At 45.7% G+C, this 16,337-nt stretch overlaps 1 protein-coding gene across 1 annotated transcript in view; it reads right to left on the bottom strand.

The window, feature by feature from the left end:
• KSR1 (kinase suppressor of ras 1) overlaps positions 1-16,337 on the bottom strand; it is a 117,270-nt gene that overhangs the window by 55,224 nt on the left and 45,709 nt on the right. Inside the window, exon 2 of the mRNA XM_084651137.1 lies at positions 4,355-4,495. The gene's annotated coding sequence lies outside the window, so the exon portion shown is untranslated. The remainder of the gene's footprint in view (positions 1-4,354; positions 4,496-16,337) is intronic.

The raw sequence follows: 16,337 nt of genomic DNA, 5'->3' as shown, positions 1-16,337 counted from the left end.
GTTTTAAATACAGGCGTTCACCGGCGGGGGTGAGGGGGGGACGGACAGCAATTCTAACACTGTGCCGCTTGAAAGCTCTCGATGGCTGGAGCTGTGTCAGTGAGCAAAAAATAGGGTTTGCGCTGGACTGGAGGAGTCAGCAAATATTTTAAAATTAGAACCGGGGCTCTATTTCTGACAGGAGAGCCCGGGAGTTTTTGTGCTTCACTGCACGGCAGCTTTATTTTTGGAGAAGGCCGATCAGAGTTTGGGGGTGGGGGGTGGACTAGCTGAAAATGCCTTCAAAGAAGGCTGGTTTTCCAAGTGCTACATCACAGATTAGCACAGTCACCAGGATGCTCCGGCAGCATTAGAACTGACAAGAGCATCTGAGCATTCACATAATGTAACAGGAGCACAAGCCCTTTAGTTGCTTGGGAGAGACAGTATGGTACAATGGGTACAGCACCAGGCTGGCAGCCAGAAAGCCCTGGGTTCTGTCACTCTGCCAATCTACTGGGTGCCCTGGAGCAAGTTACTTCACCTCTCTGGGCATCTGTTTTCCTTCCCACACTTTGGGTCTTCTCTATTTAGTTTAGACGCTCTTCAGGGCAGACACACTCTCTCGCCATGTGCTTACACAGTGCCTGATGCAATGGGGTCCCAATCTCTGTTTGAGTCACTAAGCTATGGCACGGAGGGTACATTTCTCAAAAGCATCAGTGGGATTCCGGGTAAAAAGTGTTAAAGCATTTAATTGACCTGAATGCCTAAATCCCTTTAGAAAGGGAGATTTAGGCACTTTGTAGCCAAAGTTATGTAGGCACTTCTGAAAGTTTTACCTAGGTACTTTTCATCAATGATTCCCAAAGCGTGTTACAAAAAGGAAATCCAGTCTCCAATTGTACAGAAGGGGAAACTGAGGCACAGAAAAGGCAATCTAGTCTCATTATCCCCATTTTACTGAAGAGGAAATGGAGGCACAGAAAAGGGAAGCGATTCACCCAAGGTCACAGAATCCATATCTCCTGACTCCCTATCCATTAGGCCATGTTGCCTGAGGACTCCCTCAGCTACTCTTCCCCAGCAACTCACAGGCATGGTGTTCTTTAGAACACTACAGGAAAACATCCCTAAAGATGTTACATAAACAAGAACACTGAGCCCTGCATAGCACCCTTCTTCTGACTGTTTTCAAAGCACTCTGCTCCAATGTGGATACATTTCAGGTTCTATAAAAACAAGTTCTTATGAAACCAGAGCCCAACAGAAATGGTCCCACGATTTGTGTACAATTTCTAGTAGCCAACTCATCACAAAACAGACAAACAACCCACTGCACAGTTTACATCCCAGGCATTAAAGCCCCACCAGCCTATCAACTAAAGCTAAAACAGATTTCATTAACTGCTATTGTCCAAGCAGAGAGAAAAGGAGGATGAAAAACCACCACCACCAACGGCGAAAAGCCAACTAGGATTTGTACAATCCTGTCTTTGGTTTAAGAGAGTGTCTTTCCTTCCCCCGCCCCCCGCAACCTGCAGCTCCCAATTCGTTCCCATGAGCCCACACAAAAGTCAAAACACAGCAAAGTCTGTCCAGTATTTCCTGCGCAACGCATCTCAATGTTACCCAAACCGACTGCCGCTGCATGAGAAAACAAATAACCCTCGGCAATGAAACGGGATCAGAACTGAGGAAAAGGAGAATTGGGATCAAAAAGCAATTTAAATAAATGCTGCACAAGGCACCGGTATTTCTGATGGTGGGAGCAAGAGCCACCTGGTTTGTCTATTTCTAAGAGGATTGGAGACAGCAAGGGGGCTGTGAAGAACAGCATTAAGCAGTGAGAAAGTTTGCTCTTCTGGGCGTGGAGCAGACACATCTTTGCTCACCATTCTAGCAACCACGCAGATGACTTGAAATGCCCAGGATGGGGTGCAGAAGGTACTTCCCCACTCCTTTCTACAGGCACTGTAAAGAGGTTTTCAGTGAGTTCCTTAGGCAAAAAGAATTTCTGTGTAAGTTGCAGTTACTGCAGAAACCAAGGAACAACCTGGCAGTTCAGTCCCAGGAACAGACTGCACTGCTGCAGCTGCTGCATCTAGGGCAGTAATCCCCCCCTCCCCCCCCCAAAAAAAAATCTATGAGCTATCTATGACCCACCTACGTTCTACATAAAGACAGCAAGGCCCAGTCCTGAAGTCGTACTACTGGGCCAGGTTCTGCACTTTTAATAGCAATGTGAATCTGGAGGAACTCCACAAACACCAGCTCAACAAACCCCCCCGTTTTCACTCAATCTTTATTCCTGTTGGAGTCAAGGAAATCTTTTGCTAGAGAAAGGATTACGTGAAAGCTGAACTAGGACCTCGGGATTTGCCCGGGGCTGCCAAAACCAGGAAGAGAGTTCACTGCTTATTCATATGCATTGGATTATTATGAGATTTGCAATCACTGGGAATCAACATCAGGCTGTTCACTGGGTGCTGGGCGGTGTGTATGTTGCTGAGCGCTCCCAGGAACGGACCCCATGAAGCCAATGGCACTTACTCCTGTGAGCAAGTGCTCACTGACCTGTGTAAGATTTGCAGAGTCCAGCCTCAAGTGACGAACTTGATGTCAGTTTCCTGCAGTCATAAATTTCCCCATAATCCAGTGGATACAAATAAGCAGGTACGTTCTTGCCATTAACAGATAGAGTCAGCACTAGGATGGGAGGCTCACGGTCATAACTGGCTCGCTGCCAGCTTTTTTTTTTTTTTTTTTTTGGGGCTGGGGGGGGGGGGGGAGGCTGTCAATTTTTAGCTGCCATGGGTTTCTGAAGTGTGGAGAATTAAATTATAAAGGATCCACACGCTCTTCTGGGGTCACACACCTCAGGCATGGTTTTCATGTGCTGAGCACCTGTAGCGCCTACTGACTTCAACTACAGCTGTGGGTGCTCAGCACCTCTGAAAGTCAGACCCAGGGAGTCTGGCTCTCCTCTGCCATGCAGGTGCAAGGCCTCACACTTTCAGTTTGACCCAGAGACTTTACCCACTAAGACAGGAATCCTTCTGGTATGTCCCAATCAAGGCTAGATGAGTGGGACAGTCTCTGCTCTCTTACATCAGTAGAGCTCTAGATCCACTGGGTCAAATTCTCTGCTGGTATAAATTGGCGTAGCCCCATGGCACAGCTCCAAAGGAAGGCAAAATTTACAGAGTATTTAACCCATGGAGCTCAGTAAAGCAGTTCCCAACGTACAGCAGCGTTGCCGAGAGCAGATTCCGTACAAAAACAAGGGGAAATAGCGCAGTTAAATATCAACCAGACAAAAGTGAGGAAGTTCTAGGATCCAACTGCAAACAGCTCCACCCACAAATGCTTATGCTCAACTAACTTTGTTAGTCTCTAAGGTGCCACAAGTACTCCTCGTTCTTTTTGCTGATACAGACTAACACGGCTACTTCTCTGAAACCAAACTCCACCGTTGAATCCCGTTCTTCTCTGCATTTACAGGAGAGACCCCCACAAGCCCAAGTCTGCCCTGGCGGGTATATTAATTGCAACATTATGATCTTTCAGTATACAAGATTATAACCTGAAGTCACCTTCCCAGCCTGTATCAGGTACAGAGGGGTTTCCAGCCCACTGCAGCCAGCAGTGTGAGGTGTAGGTGGACATCTGGCTTGTTTGGAGGGTGGTGTTTCTGAACTATACCAGGTGAATAGGTTAAGGGCAGTCCCTGGTCCAGAAGAGTAGTAGGTGGAAGAAGGGTGTGTCTGGTCCATAAACGTAGCAAGGTATTAAGGTACCCAATCCATAGTAAGCACCTCCATCTTGTAGCTGGGGGGCAGATTTTCCCTGCTCCTCTGGATAGGGATGATGGGGAAAGAGGGACTTTAGGCAGGAGAGAAGAATCTTCTCTTCCCATTAGCAGTTGAGGGAGAGAGGACTTAGGAAGCGCAGACCCACCAGGCCTTTTACCGGAGCTGCTGCTGCCGCCCACGGAGCTGGAAACAAAACATGTTGCAAAACCTGTTTGATCTCCTCTCATTCAGATCTGAAGCAGGAAGAGACCAGGTACGCTTGCCAACATGTGATACAGAAGTTCCCGTGCTTCTTAAAGAGACAGTTATAATCTGGACTAGCGTATATATAGTTTTTCCAGATCAAGCACACGTCAAAGCCGCGTTCTGCAACTCCAACCCAGACAACGTAGTATTGTTGTCTGAGACGAATAATTTTACAAAGGTGCATGCAAATCAACATTTGCAAAAAGCCCCTTGCTTTAAAATAACGTCAGGAGTCTGAATTAGACCAGCAGGCAGTCAGGAAATCCAGTACTGAAGAGGCAGGCATGCTCTGTACTGGTGGATTTGTCCCTTACCTGTACAACTTCTTTCTTTACATTGACGAGGTCTAACCAGTCATTGAATCTTGGGTAGCTGTTGAGCTCCACTGTCCGGTCATTCAGGGAGACGCTCAGCTTACACTGCCGCTGTCTGTTGATGTACCGGACCAGTTTCACCTGTTGGGATCCAGAAAGCAAAAATGGTTACAGTTGAAAGCTCTTTGAGGCAGGGACTCATTTTTTTGTTCTAGCACAATAGGTCCCGGTCCGACAGGGGCTCGTAGGTGTTACTGGATTGCAAATAAATAAGCCACCAACAACGACTAACCAGGCACTTCTGGGAGTCAATAGCGCTATTCCTTTACGCTGAACAGCACAGCGACAACTTGATTCCCCCTGTGGTTTCACTAGACAGGAGTGGGGCAGGAGATTTCCATTCCTGCATGACCCTTCTTTAAACCATCATGAAAAGACAGTTGCCGACAGCGGTTAACTTCACCCAAAATATACCACATACATAATGAGGAGTGATCCGTTGCCTTCTGTCTGAAAACTGTGCACACAGCTGGTCTACACTTCCCGAGGACTGGGTGTTCCTGTTGAGGTTACCTCATTCATTCTTTCCATGTGGTGGTTACACCCACTTACAGCATGTGGTCCACATTTAGACTTCCTAGCGTCTTCCTAGAACTCTGTACAGCACCCAGAATAATGGGGACATGCTCTGGTTGGGATCTCTGGCCTCGACTTCAAGACAAACGATTACTTAAAGAATAAAAATTATGTTGGACTCAAAACACCAAACGCTTCCAGTGCCTGACAATCTCAATTTTGCTACAAGAGTTGAAAGAACACAAAAGGAATATTAGTATTTGTGCCTTATGTATTTCCTAACATAAAATAAACCTCAAAAGAGATTTCTCATTGTTTCTATGTCACACATCCCCAGAGGGCAGACATAAGCTTCAAAGACTTCTAAACAAACACACCTCAAAGCAATTTAGTCTATCTGAATTTTATTAACCAAAACATGTCTACAGTAAAACACAAGAATTTTAGCATTTGAGGGAAGATCAGATTTATAATTAAAAGGAAAAACAAACATGCATTTCTTGTCCTCTTTAATGTCTCTTCTCAAGTTTCCACTGGAAATATTTTCTGTCTACATGTCTGCATGATGTAATGCAGTGACTTGCATACATAAAAATCAGAGAAGTTACAAATGGGAAAGATTTATTAGATCTATCTAATCCAGTGGTTTTCAACCTGTGGTCTCACAGACCCCACCCTGGTGGCCTAGGTTTAGGATTTCCAAAGGAGTCTGCACTGCCATTTGAAATTTTGTAGGGGTCCGCAAATGAGAAGGTTGAAAACCACTGATCTAATCCATCCCCAGAGAGAGGGGGTATCAAATACTAAATGGCAAACAGACACTATGCTTGATCTTCACTGAAAGGCTGGTGTACACTGCTGCCCTCTACAGAGCAGATTATTTCTGACCTGTCCACTGGTTTGGAAGGATATTGCCTCCTACTGACTGTCCTGAAGCAGACATGGACGTCCTAATGCTATTTTGGGGTTTCTTTGGTGACACAAATGATGGAGTTACTAGCATTTACAGTAGCGCCTGTTATGTGAGGAACTTTCCACACATTCAAGAAGGCGGTCTGAGGCGCTCATGATCTAAAGACAGGTGAGTAAGCAATAATACCTAGCTCTTATACAGCACTTTTCATCAACCAAACTCAAAAAGTGTTTTACAAAGGAGTTCAGTATCATTATTCCCATTTTCCAGATGGTAAAACTGAGGCACAGTGAAGTACAGTGACTTACCCCATGTCACCCCACAGGCCGGTGGCAGAGCTGGGAATAGAACCCAGGTCTCCTGGCTAGTGTGCTATCCACTAGGCAACACTGCCTCTCAGAGGAATAGGGGAAATGAAACATCAATAGGTGATAAAATAGAGGGGGCTTGATCCACAAGGTCTCTGGGCTCAAAGCCCTGGATTGGTTTAGTAGAACACACAATGTGCGATTACTGTGCACACACTGGGTGGCAACACACTAGAAAAACCCCTCACTACTTGAATGTGACTTGCTTGTAGTGCATTTACGACTATATTGCCCATTACTGCCTCTTCGGTAGGTGGCTGGAAAGCATGTGTTTTACGACCAGTTCTCTGAAAGACAACTGTGGATTTCTGCATATGTACATGGCCAAAGCATGCGACACCGGGCTAGGAAGAGCCCGGTAAGCCATGCTCAGGATGGGGCTGCAATCCCTGGCCATAAACAACTCTGCTGGATAGTTCAGCAACAGTTGCAATGGCAAAGCAAAGGTGGCAGTCACGCAGTACTGGGATCTTTATCCAGACGTGCATGGCTGTAGCTTCCAAACTGAACCGTTCATCATACGAGTGAATAACCGTGGAGTGGGTCACTAGAAGGTGGGCGCACTTGAGTCAATGTGAGACAAGTATCAGGAGATAGGAGAATCATTAGCAGGCAGAACAATATCTTGGGCTGCAATCGTTAGATTGGACAGAGATAGCACAGTCCAGTGGGTAGAATGCTGCACTAAAATTGAGAAGAGGTTAGGGTTCTAATCCCAGGTCAGCTTCTGAGTGACTTTATGCAAGTTGCTTTGCTCCCAACCACCAGTTTGGGCTTGTCTCGTCTATTTAGACTATAAACTCTTTAGGACAAGGGGCTTTTTATTTTAATTTTTTTTTTAATTGTATGTGTACCGCTCCTAGCACAAGCATCATCTGAAACAATACAGGATAGGTTTCATCTAAGCTGGCAGCATTCTGGCAACAGAGCCATCTAAAGAATAAAGCAGTCTTAAAATAGCAAGCAGCCACTGGGAATGCACAGCAGACCTGCATTCCTGGATTATGCTTTCCCGTAAACTAGCTGCTGGTTTATTTTACCAGTAATCTGACTACGCACAGTTATCTGGTGTAAATGCGGGGTTTCACTGCCCACACACACCCACCCCTACCTCAAGTCAGAAAGTAGCAGCCTTGTGAAATTTAAGGGTTTTTTTGGTTTGTTTTTTAAATTTCTGGTTGCAGTTTCATGCAACTGAGAGTGATACTGCACGCGGTGACCCCAGAGATAGCAGTCTCAGATACGTTACTCCCCGGATAGCATGTTGTGCAGATGGGAGCTGCAGTATCCTAAAAAATAAAACCAAATGCAACCACAATTTTGCAAGATGACGTCCAGCACACGGGGCCTGATTTTCAGAAGGGCCGACGAGGACCCAGAACTCCCACTGGAGCAAACGGAGTACTCAGAACCTTTGCAAGGAAGGTTGTGACCTCTGAATGTAACTTTGGAACACTAGACCCACTGAAAGTGGCTTTTGAAATCCTGCTCTCTGCCTCAACCCCCATTCTGTAAGACTGGGATGATAATTCCGGTCTTGCCCTGATCCTGCAAAAAGAACATGGAGTGGACCCGTGTTCACATGATGCTGTGCGTAAGTCAGTGGGGCGCCATGTGGACACAGGGGTCTGCTTGCATAGGTCTCTTTCCAGGATCAGGTCATTTGATTCTAAGCTTCGTGTTGGCAAAGGCCTGTCTTACTGTGCGTTTGTACAGTGGCTGCACAATGGAGCCCCCGACTTGTACTCTCTACCCTAACACATCTAAACAACAATGATCCTGATACAAATGACCCAGCAGTTATGTATTTCTGGGACAGAGACACCCACTACTTAGCAAGGAAAGCACTGGCAAAATGTTTAAATGGGCAAGAAGCGCAAGCCAGACGTGACCAAGCATCAACTAATCCCGTTATGGGACGAAACCTTGGCCGTACTGAAGTCACTGGCCGTTTTACCATTCACATCAGTAAAGCCAGAATTCCCCTGCCCCTGGTTTTTAAAAGGGAGATGAATTCTGTTTAGTTCAGGCATGGTGGTTTTTCAGAGCTTTAGACTGAAACAGAGAAACAGGACTCAGCTAAAAGGTGTTGGGGTGGTGGCTTTATTAAAGGTTATTACAGTTTCTAGATCTTTGCAGAAACATCTGAACACTTCAAATATCCAGTGTAATGTTCCAATAGTCAGGCCTACAAAGGTTTGTTTGGGGTGGGTGGGCAGCACGTTGGTGCATTCCCTTCCCACAACAGCCGGTCCTCTGCACCTTTTACAGAAGTGCCACGGGTAAACTGGTCTTATAGGGTGGGGCAGACCTCTGTATTCAGAGTGCTTTGCAGAACGTGTCGGAGCTAAGGTGAGCCAGGACGGCACACAGGGTGAAAGGGCAGGTTACAGGATCCATGACTGCACAGATCCACTGATGCCAGCTCCCTATTCAGGTGTGCACAGAAGCAACATTAGACATTCCAGCCCATAGGCCAGCATGGTGACAGCAGAGGAGATCTGTTGTAGCCCTGTGGTTTGGACCCTTCTTCAGTATTGGGCATTTTTCCTCTTAGTCCTTGCCCCTTGAACACCCACCCCCACCCAGAAAGCCAGATCATTCTGTCTTAAAGTGATTGCTTTTCATGCGAAGAGTGACAATCCCTGGAACTGCAATACACCAAAGCAATACAGGATTCATGAATGCTGTTCCACTGGACCTTGAAAGCCCTGCCTTACCGGTCAGTCTTCCAGCCACAAGCTGCCCACATGCAGCTGTCAGAGAGAGCCAGCAGTTTGTCAAACCACAGGAGACTTCTGAAGTCCAAAGACTTAGAAAATTAGAAGTTAGAAATTAGAAAATTAATACCAAAGAATGGCCATGCTGAGTCAAGGGCAAGGAGCCAAGTCAGTCACCACATACAGGACTAAACGGAAAGTTCTCCAGGCCACTCATGCACATGGCTCTGTTCCTTACTTCAGCCTTGGCTCAATGCAGTGAAGAGACCGTCACGAAGCGGTGACCCAGTGCAACAGGCTGACTAATTTAAGGGATGACTGTAGGCACTCTCCCACACACCCCTCAGACCAAGAGATTCTATAGAAAGCGAGCTCTCCTATTTATTCCTGAGTCACAGTCAGAGAGGACAGAAATGAGCTGTAGAAAGCTCATTTTACAAATATTTGATTCTCAGTTTCAATTCTTAATCGGTTACTTGTTGGAATATTTTTTCCCTTATGCCATCATGATATGCTGCAGTTTGTCTGACTGTCTCTTCACTGGATTGTATTTCTTCTGCTTTATAAATCTTCATAAAGTACTTTTGAAGATTTATAAAGGGCACACACATGGGAGAGACCAGACCTGAGCATCACATTTTTGTATGTTATTACATGGAGTAGCTGGGATATCATATTCTGGACTGAAAGCAATCCCTCCAGAATTTAGATTGCAGTGGAGTTTCCACTCCCAAGTGGAGTTTTAACCCTTAAAATCGATTTTTAACCATTGCATCAGATAGGTCTCTGGCTGAGGCAGAGCCCACAATAGAGCTCCCATTTCTACTACTAGATCACACAACAGTCCAGTCAGATTCAAGGAAATGGCCTTATTGCAAGATGCATCTCAACAGACGGCACAGGAAAACAGCTACAATAATACAAGCCATACTTCCACATGGGCCACTCCTAATTAACAAACACTGGCTGTGGGTGCTTGCTATGGATATACAGGTTTCATCAACTAGTATCATCCAAAGCCAGACAACTGCATTTCTGAAAAGCGCTGCAGGGTAAATTCACAGCAAGACGGGGGGGGGGGGTCATCTTGTCCTTTCCCCCCAGGTCAGCTCATCTCCTCCCCATTCTTTGGCATACCTCCAGGTAGCGGAGCACCTGCAGAGGGAAGAAATTCTGTTTGCACAGTAGGTTTGAAACTGGCCTGGCTAGTGAGAGCTGAGAGCAGAATCAGCAGTCCAGCTCCTCAGACAGATAGCAGGACACATGCCAAATAACCAATTAAGCATGCCTGATGTATTTTCCCATAAAATTGTGAAAATATGTAGCCTTGTTCTTATTCTTGCTAGTGTGTAGATTTCATCAGGTGATCTTGGGATGTCACATTCATTCTGCTCTGGGCACATTTCATGCTTCCTTTTATGAAAACCCATCCATACAAGTTTAGGGCGCAAGTCTGCTCCTATCGAAGTGTACGAAAGAATTCCCACAGACATCAATGGGAGCACAGCTTTGGGTTTTAGGGCACTCACAATTCCTACTGAAGTCAATGGGACTCAGCCTCTCCAAAACTCAGGTTGTAAATTTTAAAAACCCTCCTCTTCAATATCAATGTAACTGGGGTACCTTTTGTGAGCACGGCATGGTCTAGGAGATAGGGTACTGGACTGGGAATCAAGAGACCTGGATTCTACTCTGGGCAAGTTACATCATCTGTTTTCCCTATCCTTTGTCTGGCTTGTCCATTTAGTCTCTGACCGCATCTGTGACAGTGCCCCACCCGATAGGGCTCTCATCTCTGAGGAGATAGAAATATTTGATACCTATACTAGTTCCCACAGCACAAGGTCCCACCTGGTACTAGTGCATTTCACTGCAGGAATGTTCCGTGAGATGGTTAGGGCAAGCTACGAGCAAAATCACCAACCTAAACCATGGTACTGTGAGGAGAATTACATTTCAGATTGAGACGCACTCTAACATTATGGGGATGGGGGCCTTCGATCGATCACTGAGCATCGTTTGCCTGGAACATCTCCTTTGCATCTGAGATAGTTTTTCCCTCCCATAAATATTATGCAGATGTCTGCTTCCCGCATTTTCCCCCCCTCACAATGAATCTCATTTTGTTATTTCCCCACTCAGTTCTCATTAAACTGCATGGTTTGGCTTTCATGGCTGAGCAGTTACAAAATCAATTTCTGAGAACATAAAAACTTTTGGGTTCAGTGACGCAAATAAAAATCCACAAATACAGTGCCGGTCTCCAACCACAAAATTAGAAATAAAACCAGTAGTAACCTTTTCACTGCCTGTGTGCCAACGAATTAATCCTTTACAACATAACAGCAAAACCTACTAACTGGTAACATGTAGACTGCAACAACCAAACGGGGGTGGGAAAGAAACAAAATGGGGGAAGGGGGTGAGGAAGGTGTGTGTGGGGACGAGGAATAACCTGCAGCATAGAATGACTGCTCCACTTAGGGCTGGTCTATACTGGCAATGTTAAAGCGCTGCCGTGGCTTGTATCGTCACAGCAGAGAGCTCTCCCAGCGTTCTTACAAAAAAACAAAAAAAAACCTCACCTGCACCAGGAGCATAGCTCCCAGCGCTGGTGCACTGTCTATATGGGCACTTTACAGCACTGAAACTTGCTGCACTCAGGAGGTGTTTTTTCACACCCCTGAGCGAGAAAGTTGGAACACCGTAAAGTGCCAGTGTAGACAAGCCCTCAGACTCCATCTCTCTTGTCCTCCATTCCGTTTGCTTGACCCCATTGTGCCAGATTCTCATTTAAAGGGAAAATAAAAGGCACTGATTTGTACTGCTATGGCAGTGTACAGGGACCTAAGAGCATGTGCAAACATAAGTGACATCCCCTTTACTGTATAAAGGAGTTTTAAAGAGGCCTTAGCATAAAGGAAAATTGGGCCTGGTGTGTTTAAGGGAAAATTGCCAGGCTTGAATTTATATATACACAAAATAAACTAGTTCAACCTCTAGAGACACAAGCTTGCCTCTAACGACATCAAAACAATTGGGAGCTTCAACACACACACACAAACCAAAAACATATGAGCTCTCACATCGGACTCACAAAGACCGCATCCGTGAAATTAATGTACTGACACCACAGTGCAATATTCAAAAGAGCCTTTCAAACCTGGAGCTTGCAAATACTGCTTGGAAGAATTCAGTCTTCAAATTGTGGCACTGAATTCTTCAAACCACGGGGCTATGACTGATCAGAAGCTTCATTCTCTGAGAAATTAAAACAGAATGTAACAAAAGAATCACAGCGTTATGCCCCCTAACCAAAGAATCTCAGACATATGAGACCAAGTGTCTCTTCCACAGAGTTTGACTCAAATATGCTTTATTCATATTCGGACCATGACATCTTATTCCAAAAGTTTTTAAAGACAAACAATATTAAGTCAGTCTCTAACTCTGGCAAGTTATTGAGCCTTCGTTGTTCTTTTGATACCAACCCAAATTGAGTACAATCAATCCATAGTTACCTGCCCCTAGCTTTCTCTCATATAGTGCTTTTCCTCCATATATCTCAAAGTGCCAGCTAAGAGGAGAAGTATTCTTACCAATTTACAGATGGGGAAACCGGAAGCCAATGACCTGCAGGATCACCCAGCATTTCCGTGGCAGAACTGGGAATAGAATCCAGCTCTCCTGGTCTAGAGTCCAGTGTCCTATTTAGTAGGCCACACTCACGATCGGTCTGGGCCTCCCTTGATTGCTGCATGGGTTGAAACCCTGGATACCAACAAGAGTAAACCCCTATTTGCACCAGTGGCTTTATCCTGGTTTCAAGCAGGGGAAAGTCATGGCTTATAAAAGTTTACCCTCTCTATGCTAGCAGGTTTCAGAGTAGCAGCTGTGTTAGTCTGTATCCGCAAAAAGAACAGGAGGACTTCTGGCACCTTAGAGACTAGCCAATTTATTTGAGCATAAGCTTTCGTGAGCTACAGCTCACTTCATCGGATGCAGAATCTGTTCTAGACAGTTCTGTGATCTATAGATAATTATAGACCTTGTTGAAGTTGATGGGTTTGCCCCCTGCCCCTTCCCCTTTTCCTCCTCCTAGTTTTCACCAAAATCTTTTTTTTTCTTTTTTTTTTTTCTTTTTTTTTTTTCTTTTTTTTTTGGGGGGGGGGCTATTGATGCCTAGAACATTCCCCGAAATTTTGGAATTGATTGATGGGGTGTTCAAAGCCAGTCAAAGAAATGTCATCAAGTTCAGTGGAGGGCCTCATTTCACTCAGCCAAGTAGTCAAACAAATGCTTAAAACAAAGTTTCCCTTCCCTAGAAGATGCTGCTAAATTCCATAAAAGACTTCACTTGGGATAAAAATAAATATGGGCGTGTGCAAATACTTCTTCGTGCAGCCTGCAGTCTTTGCCTGTCCGTGCAATTCAATGAGCCAGCCGGTCATCAAGTCAAGTATCTTAGCTAGAGGTTTTAAAAGACTGAATTATTTTACGACCCAATATATTCACAGTTATGCATGGCTTAGATAAGGGCAGTCACATAGCTTGCTTCAAGCAGAAGCTGACCGGGAAGAAATTCCATGATGCACCTCCCACCAGGTACAGAGTACAAAAGGCAAGGTACAGAACTCCTGAAGGTTGAGTCTTCTGGAGCAAGAGATAATAGGCACTCTTGGAAGCAGGATACCAGACTTGCTGAACCAATGGTATGAGCCAGTATGGCAAGTTCTATATTCCTACCTTCTAAACCAGAGAGGAGAACCTGGCCTCCAATTACAGCAATGAATATTCAGAGTGACTCTGCTGAATGAGGTGGGAATGAAATACATACTTCAGGGGTTCCTCAAACAAAGTCTTCCAACCAATGCCACAACTAAGGAAGGCCAGGATCCCTTTACAGTCAGTGTGTTGTTGGGTTTCAATCCCATTCACGCAAAAGAGAGTAAAGAAGCAGCCCACATAAGGCCTGGATGGAGGCGGCTTTCAGAATGAAGAGCATGGTCAAGACATCCAATAGGCAGGCCATGTTTCAAGGAATGATCTGAATCCCATGTGATGAGGTCAATGGTCCATCTAGCCTATCCTAGAGATTGTGTCTCTAGAGGTTGGAGCCAAGGGGCCGGGAGTCAAAAGGCAGAACTGAGAATCAAACCCATGACAACAACCCACTGTGAGACACTGGGCGAGTCGATTTATCTTCTAAAAATCGATGAATAATCCCAAGCCCTCCCCTTGTTTGTCAGGGTAGCTAAAATGTGTGTCTCAACTTTGTAGCACCTTCCACACGTTCACCCACAGATCAGCAGCTCTTGAACTCTGTTCTCCCCAGCTTTCAGCAGCTCTTTCAGTGTCACTTACTTGAAGTGACTGACGCAGCAGTTCTCAGACTGGGAACCCAAAGTGGGTTGTGACCCCATTTTAATGAGGTCACCAGGGCTGGCTTACACTTGCTGGGGCCCAGGGCTGAAGCCTGAGCCCCACTACCTGGGACCAAAACCAGAGGGCTTCAGGGCTCAGGTTACAGACCCCCCGTTGGGGCTGAAACCTGGTGCAATGGGGCTAGGGCTTTGCCCCCACCCCCTGCGCGCACACACACAAAGGGCAGAGGGGCTCGGGCTTTGGCCTCCCTGCCTGGGGTCGCGTAGTAACTTTTGCTGTCAAAAAGGGGGTCACAGTGCAAGGGAAGAGGGAGAAGAGCCACCATTTACTTTTTCAAGTTTCCAGCTGCCTTTACAATTTCCCCCCTGTATTCAAAACACAAAAAAGTTACTAGGGACCAAGGATGGGCTGCCCCTGCAAAGCCAGGCAGGCTGCTCAGGTGTGACTCAGGGCAGAACCCGGCCCTGGAACCCAGAATATGTATGCAGCAATCACAAACCTAAGGAACCTGAAGTCATTTGTCTGAGTGTTACTGAGACCTGAATTCTCAGGTACTCCAAGGTGTGGTCAACATAGGTTTTGCATGGAGAACCACCTTGGGTAGGAGTGTGATCTTTACTGATCCAGCGATACTGGTACAAGCCCTACCAGCATAGGTTATTCCCCTTCCCTACAGGAAAAATTGCTTATTTCCTATTACAGGACTAGCTAAACCAGTATAAGCCCCTTCATATTGGTATGATTGAGTCCACACTGTGGGGGAGGGAAGGAAATTGTACCATTTTGGGTTAGGTATAGTCTCATTTGCCTGTGAGAATTGTTCAAAACTCATTCACTGGCTGACATTCTCCCTTGGCACAGAGCTCCACTTGTTACCCCCCAGCTCCCGTCGACACCTCTACCGAAAGCTTTCAGCTGTCTCAGTAAATACTGCACCTACAGGAGCTCTTTCTACTTGATTATTTTAACATTTAAGAAACAACAAAACTAACCTGAAGTTCAAAAGGCATGGCACGAGTCTAGTGCGGTGGCCACATGTGGGCAGAGAGACTTACCAAACATAAAGGGGAAAAGAAAGAAGAAAAAGAAGAGGAGACGTAAAACAGGCAGGCATGTTTCAAGAAATGATCTGAATCCCACATGATGTGGTTGGTTTTGGACTCTCGAACACATATGGTTTTCTTTTGCCTTCAGAACTGAATCCACTATAGGATGGTATTTCAGCTTCTGCCTTCCTCAGAGACACAGGAGCAAGGATAAAATCAAAAGATTAATTATAAAAATGGGCTGGCAGTGGATTGATTGGTTTATCAAGGGCTGAGAAACTGCTGTGTGTGTGCGTGCATATCCTGTGGAATACAGTCACACACAAACGAACCCTGATGAGGGACAGCTTGGGGTCCAATGGACAGGGCTCCAGACTGGGACCCATAAGACCTGGGTTCTTGTCCTGACTCTCCTACTGAAGTTGGACAAGTCACTTCCCCTCTTTGTGCCTTTTTGTTTGGATTGATCTTAAGGACAAGAACCGCCTGTGGAGTGCTTAGCTTAATGAGGCCCTGATCTTGGGACCTTACAGTGCAACTGCAATACCAAAAAAAAAAAAAATGAATCTACACACGAGCCCTTGTCAGAATGACAAGGCTACCGTGCTCCCATTCATTCCTGACAAGTTTATTCCTTGGAATGAGTCTCAATCACCTGGGCACAAGGCTGCCTTCAGAGTCTGGTTCTGAGCACCTGCCTTTCCCATCGGCTTCAGCTGCAGTTGTAAGTGCTCGGTGCACCTCAGAATCAAGCCCTTGCTGTATACGCTGTGTAAGCAATAGGAAAAAACATTTCTGTGCTTGTCTCAAGTGCTGTCAAGGGCACCAGGATGAAGGCCAAGTGACTTCAAGCTATGCAAAACCCCAGCCATAAACCCCTGGAAAATGCTTGGCCTGGAGAATCTCGTCACTGTAGCATGTATCTTGCAACAGAGAACTGCGAAGCATCTTATAAAGATTAAGTAATAAACCCCG

The sequence above is a fragment of the Lepidochelys olivacea genome, assembly GCF_965140295.1.
Source record: "Lepidochelys olivacea isolate rLepOli2 genome assembly, chromosome: 17".
NCBI lineage: Eukaryota > Metazoa > Chordata > Testudines > Cheloniidae > Lepidochelys > Lepidochelys olivacea.
The sequence above is the reverse complement of the archived record's forward strand: the minus strand, read 5'-3'. Positions and strand labels throughout refer to the sequence as shown.